This window comes from Nothobranchius furzeri, chromosome 11 (assembly GCF_043380555.1).
Source record: "Nothobranchius furzeri strain GRZ-AD chromosome 11, NfurGRZ-RIMD1, whole genome shotgun sequence".
Lineage (NCBI taxonomy): Eukaryota > Metazoa > Chordata > Actinopteri > Cyprinodontiformes > Nothobranchiidae > Nothobranchius > Nothobranchius furzeri.
This window is the reverse complement of record NC_091751.1, coordinates 62,459,382-62,469,992: the sequence shown is the minus strand read 5'-3', so window position 1 is coordinate 62,469,992 and position 10,611 is coordinate 62,459,382.

Genomic DNA, 10,611 nt, shown 5'->3' with positions numbered 1-10,611 from the left:
TCTCAAGTACATAGGGTGCGGGTTTGTGTTTTTGGGGGATTCCATTTCCTTCTGGCCAGTTCGGGGTTCTATGATGTCACACCAGATGATTGGCTTATGGAAGTTACGACACCACGTTCAAAGACATTTAGACAGTAAAAAACATTCATTTAATAACAAGATTACTAAACTCTTTCCAAAACATGAGTGAAAGAACAGAATAAAAAAAGAGATGCAATATATTTTGGCCAAGCAGTATTGGCGTAATATGATGACATCATCGGCAGGCTCAAGACCCTGAGCTGATCCAAAAAGTACCGCACCAGAAAACTGCTATCAGCATTACATTCTCTTAATTAATTAACTGAAGGACCTTCAAAGTCTGAGAACCCAGGCCGAGGTTGCATGCTTTCTGCTTCGTGGGTAACAACATTTACCGTAATTTTTATTTTTTTAACTAGAGACAGTCATGGCAATAAAGTGTAAAACTACCCTGAAATGTACGCAAGTACTGCCTCCTAGGGGCAGGAAACTACACACAACCACTTTAAAAGCAATAAAAAGTTGTAAAATACTTTAAAATAATTTAGATTAAACACCTTTAACATTTATTCTTCTCTATCTGCAGAGGTGCAGAGACAAGCAACACCAATATTCATGGTTGCAAAGGTTCTCCAGCAGGCACGTAAGGACGGACAGAGCAGAGCCCAATTTTCTGACTATCCATTAAAAGCGATGGAGACTGCAAGCCTGTGACTGTGAAAGCTGTTGTTGGTTTAGCATCTAGGAAACAACTGAGAATGTCTCAGCTAGAAGCTAAACGGTAGCATTAGCAGCTCCACTACATGACAGAACTCCTTCAGGCTTGTGTTACTAGTGAAGATAAAACATCCGTGTTGCAATGCAAACAGTCAGTGGTAGAGTCACGTTGTTGTTATTCAATCTGAGGAAAGATGTCCAAATATCAGGAAATAGAGCCACTTACACACCAGCATCGGCTCCACACCACTCCACTCCGCTCAGCCTGCCCCAGCCTGGCCACATTCTTTCCACAATGCCTTAGAAATGCGGACGTGATTGAGAACATGGGCGGTCTCTGATGTCATGAGCGCATCTCTGAGCACATGGGCGGGGCAAAATCCACAGTGTCTCAACAAAAGCAGCCTGAGCAGTCTTGCTTTTGGAGAATTTAATGACTGTGGTTTTGCATTCTGCTTTGCTGTGTCTGGCAGCACTGTGTGTGTGTGTGTGTGTGTGTGTGTGTGTGTGTGTGTGTGTGTGTGTGTGTGTGTGTGTGTGTGTGTGTGTGTGTGACAGATTCTGAGGCTGATTCTGTCAACAAATCGGAGGCTCCCCCTAATGGTAGGCGTGATTTTGAGCCTGTCAATCAGTTGGCAGTGGTTGTGTCTTGTTCAGCTCCAGGCAGACCACCTTAAGCTTGGTTTATGCTTGACGCGTCCGCGAGGTTTGCACGGCTCCGCGCGGTCCGCACGGCCCAAACTTTCCACACTGCGTACCTAGGAAATTTTCTAACCACGCGGACGGTCGGACACGGAAAAACATGGCGGACTGGCAATAACTAGTATGGCAGAGGTTTCCTAAATACAGACATTTGTATGATTCAGCTCTCAGAGATCACCATGATCAACATGTTGTTAATAATTCTTGGAGAGAAATAGCTCGCACTGTCGGAAAAGACGAGGACGCTGTTAAAATTGCTGGAATGCCAAGTTGTAAACAGTGACTTACTTCCACTATGGTGTAGTGTTGGATGCATGCCGTAGAGCTCCATGCTGCCCCCTACAGTTTGGGAGAATATTGGCTCACCGCAGAGACAAGCCGCATGAACCATAAACGCTGCGAGTTGTGAAGCGTGTTCCATCCGCGAGCCGCATCACCAAGCGGAAAGTAAATGCGTCAAGCATAAACCAAGCCTAAGAGGACTGAAAAGACGTCCGGTTGTGCACAGGAAAATCCAAGGCTACCTATATGAGAACACTCCCAACCCAGTCCAGGCGGAGTGAAGCCGATGCTAGTGTGATAGTTCCATAAGACTCCAAATCCTGCTGTCTAAAGCTACTTCCTCCTCCAGCTGAATTGTACTCCCTGAAACAGACACGTCTTAGGCCCCGAGTACAACTTACAAGGCATTAATTCCTACTGCAAATGCATTAATTAATAAGTGAACCACACATTTAACGTACAGAGGTTTCCAATCCACAATGAGGGCCTGTAGATGGAATGCTAGAAGTCTGCTTTGATACAATCACAAAAAGTGCTCACAATTTTGGGCATGCAGCGTGTTCTCCCCAGCAGGATTTTGACAAAATGTGAAATTTTGTCACAAACAGCGTGAGATATTTTCCATGTTTCTTATAACTGCAGGATTATTGTACATTCTACTGTGTGGCTCTGTTAGTCCGTCCACCCACAGTGAGCCAGACAAAATGAAAGATTCAGCCTCTGACAGCAGCATTATTCTGCTTGCTTACATGTATCAACTCCATTGTGCCCATGACAACCATTGTGTCCTGGGCTTGGTTGGACATGTAATAACCCAGCCAGAGAATTATTTTATAGCAGACACAAAAGAAAAATGCTTCATTGGATGAAAAGAATAGAATGTATTTCACAACCGCTGACAGATAAACTGGTGCATCGTCAGGAGAAGATAAAGAGATGCTGTGACGGACTTTGGGCTGGACAAGATTTTTTTTTCAGTGTTTTTTGTTACATTAACTATTCACTGTCAAATCTATTAGTTTATTTTAGAAGAAAAAATATGGTTGTAGCTCTAGGCATTTAAAACAAAACCTACATAACATTTTCTTTTATGCATACGGCCATTTACGCAGAACTTCTGTGACTTGTCTCTCATTGTGCCCGTTGCACAGGGAAAACAATATGGCAGACGGTTTGTTTTTCTGCATCTGTACAGGAAAAACTAAGAAGGCGTAATCGGTGCAGATGCTACAGGTGAGTTGGAAACTGACGTATTATTTTGTAGGAAAGACTGACTGACACGTGGCAGGGGTGAGGAGTGAGCACCACCTCACCCCTGCCACGTGGACCTCAAGGGATAAACCATCAACCCTGTTCCTAGCGGGGTCACCCATGAGGACAGTGGGAGGGTTAAGACTCTTCTTCTTGTGCAATTCTTGCCAAGTAGTAGCATTCTGTAGTTAGAGCAGACAAATTTAAAGCTTGGTGTGACTAAATCCTGTTGCTTTCTTGATGTTTACTCTAAACTTAAGTTCTAGCCGGTGACAAGATGTCCAAACATCTTGTAATGTAATGTAATACTTTCTCCTTTCGAAAGACGATCTGACATTAGCTGCAGACATCGGGACAGAAAAGGACATCCAGCTCTTCTTCACCTTGTGAATTTGCGTTCATGGTCTCTACCAGCTTGACTTGCTTTTTTGGAAGCTTGTGTTGATTTTTACAGCCAGGAGAGCAGAGTGTGTTTCAACCAAGCCCCCACAATGCAGGTGAAAAATTGAGGCCAACGCGGAAGTGACAAAAATTGCAGTTCCCCCTCATCCACTGGGGGCTGGTGTCAGAAGCGAGCAAATTCTCATTGACTTCCATGTTAAAAATGTTAATTTCACAGCAGAAATAAACATGTTTACAGCCTGGTACCAAAACATGTCTTTTGTTTAAATTATCTAGTTTACACTCATGACAACTCTGACGGGGGTGAATTTTTTTTCCTCACTCTTCTGTTTAAGTGTATTAAAAGCCTAAAATTCTGTATAATGAATGAGCATCAGACCCACGTGACCACAGAGCTAGCTCCGTGGAAAGGCCTCAGTAGAGCCTCGGTGTGGCCTGGAAACTGTTCCGGGATTTTGAGTCTCTGAGTTTGTGTATTCTTTTTTGGATATTTTTTTGTGCAATTGTTGGACAAAATGACTTGCTGTGGCATTAATTGCACCAATAGAGCGTCCAAGGAGTCTCCACTTCATTTTTTTTGGTAAGTAAAATTATATTTATGTATTTTAGGTCACTGCCGAGCTGAGCTTAGATTTTAACATGTACTGTTTAACCATGAAATTTAAATGTAATAGGGTAAAACCCAGTGCATTTAACATAATGCTGCACTTTAGAAAATGGGTTGAAATATAACATGTTGGTGGAGCTGGGTTCTGACTATCGGCTTGTGGAGCTCTCGGGAGACCTCTGTTTTCCACCCCTTCTCCCCTCCCTGCAGCTCGGCGCATCTCTGTCTGATCGCGGCTGCCGGGCTTGTGGAGCTCTGGGATGGAAACCTTTCCACCCGGTTCTCCCCAGCGGCAGCTCCGCGCATCTCAGATCGCAGTGGCGCTTGTCTGCTGTGCGGCTGCCGGCTTGTGGAGGTCTCGGAGACCTCTGTGTTCCACCCGGTTTTACCCAGCGGTCAGCCCGGCATATCTCTGACTCAGAAGCTCCGGTGTTGTACACAGTTAACTCTGGTTGTAGCTAGGTTGCTACCTCCGTTAGCTTAGCTCCCACCTCCGCATTAGCTTTGGGTTAGCTTCAGGTTAGCTTGAAGCTAGTTCGATCAGGTGTCGTCAGTTGATCCCAGCCTTACAGCCCCACCCTGATCAGCTCCACCTCTCTTCCTTTTGTGGAATTGTCTGGGCTTGACGGAACCTGTGACACGGTCGAAATGGCATTGGTGGCCACCTCCCATTTGGGCTCAAAAAAGTGAAATTGGAGCTATGGAAACCCATTGTCCAATATTTATATGTCGATGGTTTCAACAAGTAGAAGCTAACTGTAACTTCCCGTCATGGAGTAACATGTTCGGGCTCATGTTTTTTTTATTTTTTTTGGAGATAACACATCAACGTTGCTGGGTCTGCTGAGACAAACACTGGTCAATATTTGGACAGAGGAAAATGCAGAATTGGTTTCTGAGGTTCTTACTGTAGGACTGAGTTCAAGAAACTTGGGAGGGTAGTCAGGACTGGGGTGAGCTGCGGGGGTGAGAATCTAATATCCGAGGTAGGTGAGTGGTGGGAGAGCGGGTCAGTCCAGTTGGAGGGTGAGATCAGGCTCGGAGAGGAAATCCAGGTTATTGCTGTGTGGGTCAATGGTGGACGTTCCTGGTGAGGACAAAAACAGAGTGCATACAAAACAACTCAAAACTAATGAGCGAGAACATAACACTAAGAATAAGACTCTAGTAGTTAATCTGAAATGGCAAGAGCTACCCAAAGTGAGTAATCATCCAGCGAAGTGAAGTGATCTCACAGCTCCTTCTGTACACTAGACCGGTTGATTTGGAACAGCCTGCAGCTGGCCGCTCTCTGGAACCGCCCACCTGTAGAGACTGAAGAACAATTAACAGACTGGTGCTGCACTCACCCCAGATCCTGACAAGTGTGGCCTTTCAAACAGTCTGTCTCTTCTCTACTTAAATTAAACACGTTCAATTTGCTTGAGTCATCTTTCATCTTTACACATGAGTACATTCTGTTGTATGTGAATAACAGTCAGTGCTACTTACTAAAAAGCTTAATTAGATTGTCACCAATGGTTTGATTGAGAAAATAATGACAAATTACAAAGTTTTGGGCCATAAAATTTAATATTGCATTTGTTGAACAACTTGGACAAAACTCTGGCCCCATCATAAAGGTGGAGATTCATTTTTCTGTAGTAGTGGTCTGCATGAGTCTCGCAGAAATTCCTTTAAAATTTCACACTGGAATCTCATGGCCTGCTGTCTGCTGCAGGTAAGACACTGACTAAAGTACTTTATCTGAACCCACTTTAAAAAAGTAAAAAAGATAAATAAAGAAACACTTTCTAACTCTTGTTGAAACATTTATCCAAAAGACTCCCATCTTCTGTCTGCACCATCTTTTGTAAAAGTGTGGATCTCTGTAAAAACCCTAAAAGACTGAACTTTTAAAAAATCAATGATTAAATGGACAGTCTCTACGGGTAGGTATTTTCAGGCTTCAATTCTCTTCTATATCAGACTTAGTGCCACTGTTGTCAGTGTTTATGTTCAAAATTGAAGCTACTTTAGAAAAAGATATTGATGAATATAGTGACTCAGAATCAATGGAGCTGTTGGTCTTTGTGTAGGCATAGATTATTAGGCTTTGCAAAGCACACTTTCAAAAGAACCTTCCATCTTATTTCATAAGATGCTCTGAAAGCCCACCTGACACCAAGGTACTTAACAGCAAACCAGAAACATGAATGGTCTAAGAACTCTTTGACAACTCTTTGACTGAACTATATAGTTAAAAACACAGAGCCCCAAACAGAGATGACAGCTCTTGTTAAATGACAAAATCTGGTCATCAGTGCGGGAGAGCAGGGCAAAAGTGGAATAAGGATAAATGGCAGGTTTCATTTGTATTGCTGAAAGAATGTTGGAAATTAAGTCAGAACACCCCAAAAAAGAGAAAAAGACATCTATTTCCAAATCATTGTTTTAAATTGCCATAACCCCTGAGTTTTTGGTTGTTAAACAGCTGATTCTGTTTTAAATCTTCCAACATGCAGGTCTTAATGGACATCTGCAATATTTTATATCACTTGAGAATGGTTGAGAATGTCAGGTCATGGGACTCACCTGCTGCACATGACCCATGTCCTTTTACCCATAGACGTGAATATATACACACCCTGTTGGGCGCTGGAGAGTGTAACGCCAACTGGAGTTAATACAGAGTGAGCAACTGTGCCGTTATTTTACTTATTTTTTGTGTGTGTGCAGCTTACGGTTGCAATAACTGGTGCACCTGGGATTACTATTGACTTTTCTAGCCTACCTGTTGGGATTTTATATTTTAATTAATTTATTTATTTAATTTTATTGTATTTATATTTTAACTATCATGCCATACCATATGTTTGATTTTGTGAAAAAAAAGCTGTGTAAAATGTAGTTTTAGTTTGGCAAGTACTGTCCCCAGTAGAATATATGCACTGAGAGCGAATGAAGACCCATCCAAGATGGCGACTGGCCACTATGGCAGCGCCAGTCCAGGTCTGTACTTTGACCCCCTACTCGGTTGTTTTCAGTTTGAATCAATTACACTGGAATCTCTCCAAACTCACTAAATATTTCAAATATTGGAGAGATTTGTTTTAACCCAGTTAAATGTTTAAGATTTCTGGGTAATGTTGGCATTTTGAACAATTTTCATTCAAGTTTTAAACATCTTCCTGTCACTGAAACATCACTTTGATGGGGCTTTTAATGGCATACTTTTAGGAACTGACACCGGAAGCTTTGTAATTTGGTTCATTCGGATCTAAAGGCAGCAAGTGTTACTGTTGGCTATGCTAGTCCTACTTCATGTCTGGAGCATTGTGTTTGGATTAGACACCCAGCAAATGCAGGGATGGGTGTAGATATTCTGCTGGGGTGGGGCTAGGTTGGTGCCCTCGGACTCCGTGGGGCTCTGTGATGCTGCTGCTTTGGGCCCTGGTGAGATGGGCTGGGGTCTCCTTGCCCTGGGTGGCATACTGGGAACAGAGGTGCCTATTGGGGCCAGTGGGGGAGCTGGCTCCCTGCAGGGCTTAGGCCAAACAGCCATTCCTCCCCATCCCCATACATTTTTCTCCTCCTGCTCCCTCACATCATCATACAATCATGCACATAGGGCCTTGGGGGGGGGGGGGGGGGGGGGGGTGGACAAGTCAGGGGGCGTGGGTAAGGATCCCATTTTGGCATTCCTGTGGCAGCCTGCTCCCCAATTTTATTTGCACATTAAACACTTCCACCAACGACATTCCATGCAAATACACACTTAGGGCCTTGGGAGTGAGCACATTCAGCGACATTTGGCAAGGGAATCTTTCAGCCTCATCCCAAGTGCCGGTGCCCACTTCCAATTTTAAACTGCACTTAGACACAGAGGGCTGTGGGGGGAAGAGGGGTGGTGTGTTGACATGAGCTGGCGTAGGCCAGCCAATGCCTGCACTGCCTGCTCACCACAGCCATGGAATACACCTCATCACCACAGCCATGGAATACACCTCATCAACATGCACTGACACTGTATTGGAGCAGGGGGAGGAAGACTAGGGGTCTTAGCACACCTCTGTTGTCACTTTGCTTCCCGGTGCTGGAGGCTAGGTGGGGGAGTTGGCCGTCTGGTTGGGGTCTGGAGTGGTGGGATGCTTTGCTCAGCGTTGGGTGGGGTAGCCTGCCCATCATCACCCCAGCAGAAAGGGGTGGACTTTGGGAGCCAGTGATGGTTGTACCCTTTGTGCAGCAATACTGGGACCAGAGTGAAAAGGTTGTGTATGGGGAGTGTGAGTGGGTGTCTAGCGTTCATTTTTGTAAGTCTTAGATTGTATGTGTATGTGTGAGCATGAGGGGGGAGTGTGTGACTGTATCTGTATATGACTGTATATGTCAGGTGGGGTCTTGGACTCCTACCCTCTCCTGGGACTTCATGTGCTCCTACACATCTTCACCTGCCCTCCCCCCGGCACATTTGATGTGGAGTGTGGTGCCTTGGTCTGCCTGAGTGTTTGCGGTTCCCGGGTCAGGGTGTTTAAGATTTTTGGCATCTGCCTGATTGATCCCGGTGGCTGCCTGGTGGGATCTGAGTCCCTGGGCTCTGTTGGGTCCTCGGCAGGGCTGGTCGCCCCTGGGTCCCGGGTCGCTGGGTTCCGGGCTCAACCGGCTTGGGAATGGGAGGCCGTGCCTGTGGGCTTGCCGCTGATATCTCCTGGGACTCTGCCGGCTGCTGGTTGTGACCACACGGGGCAATCCTCTGCGCCTCTTGAGGGGGGCTGGGGTTTTTTGGTTACAGTCTCCCTGGGGTCCCTGCGCTCTGGGGCAGCTCCTGGATCTCTGGGACTTGGAGCTCCCTCCATCTCCTACACACCTTTGGGGGGCAGATCTGTGGCCTCTCACACTCTCTATTGGACACTCCTATAGAGAAGCGCGTGTACGCACACAGGTGCTCACATGGTGCGCTCATAAGTATGGACTTGGGCACTTCCAACACGTCTTAGGACTGTGGTTGGCACTAAATGCACTGTGATTTATTATCGTGTGATTGTTCAGTAAAACAATGCTGATTTTATATTTCCTCATCAGGTTGACGCAGTGATAGCTTGCTCTAGTCGTATTGTTGTGTGTCCCTTTTTTTTAGTTTGGTTTTTTTTTCTGCAGGCCTAGAAGCAGACTCTTGCTCATCACTGATTTGTTTTTTTTGTGGAATGCCCCCCCCCCCCCCCCCCCCCCCCCCGTCTTTTCCTTTCTCTTCCACCTCTGTATCAGGCGTGACACTAAGGCAGAACCTTTGATGCTCCACCTGAGAGTAAATCTGTAAAGCTTGTCACGAGCATTCAGACATTAATTCTGTTTGCTTTACAGCCAGACAGGACACGGGAGAAAAAAAAGAAGAAAAAAATTAAAAAAGGATTAGATGTCCTGCTCTGGATAGTTTTTATTCTTACTTGAGGGACAAAAGTCATCCTACATTTACAATAAAAATGTTCTTTCCTCTCCAACACATTTGTACTGCGGGGTCCCTCAGGGTTCTATCCTTGGACTTCCGCTATACCTTATTCTTTTGGTGTCTATCACAGCACCAACCAATGCTACACAGATGACAGCCAGATCTCCTTTGCCAGAGCTGCCTTTAACACCAAATATCTCACGCTCCATCCAGCCCCTACAGAAACATCTGATGACATTAACATCTGGATTAGCTTTAATAAAAAGAAAGAAGGTTATTTTATTCAGTTCATCACAAATTCACAAACCTCCCTGCTCCTCTTGGATCTCTGGAGCCATACATTAAGTAATAAGTCACCAATAATAACAATTATAGGGTAATTATAGATTAGGATTTTCAAATTAATAAACAGATCAGCTCTGCTCTGTAGAAATGCTTTTTTCCAGCTGTGGGTGACACCCCAACTTAAATCAGGTCTGTCATGAGTGAATAAATTATACTTTTACTACAACTCGACTCAACTACTAATTTGCTTTGGTACTAGTGACGCTTCCCCTCTTTGGCCTTCAGTAGCTTCAATTCTGTGCTGCACCTATGAGCAGATCAAACCTTCTCTTTGTTGGCCCACTATGCACCACAGAACTGATTTTCCAAACCTTCTTTTGGCCCCAGAGAGCCCAAATGGTGTTGCTCCTCGTATCTTTCTGACCTGTTTCAGCCCTATCCAGTTGAGGCTCCTCCTGGTGGTCCGAAAACAAGGCAGATGCTCAGAGGAGATGAGACTTTTACCGTTTTGAACATTTAGAGCACCCCTACCTTCAGAGATAGACAGTCCTCACTTCCTGCTTATAAATCTCATGCTTATTTTCAAAGACCTTTAACACAGTGGTTTGTTTTATACCACATTTTTATCTTTTTACTCCTAATTTTCAGTTTTATTTCATTCTTAACTTTTGTGGTGCTGTTTTGTTAATTGTTATTTTTGTCTATGTTTGTTTCATGCCATTTTTTGTAATTTTTCCACTGTAAAGCACTTGTTTTAAATGTGCTGCCTATGTAAATAAATAGGATACTGTTAATAAAAGCAAAGTTCTTTAAAAGAACATGTTTTTTCCTACATGTATTGGTTAAGGGTAAGATGACGTAGACTTTGTGTTTTGTTGATAATTCCATTAACTTTAAAACTGAAAGTACGTAACACAAT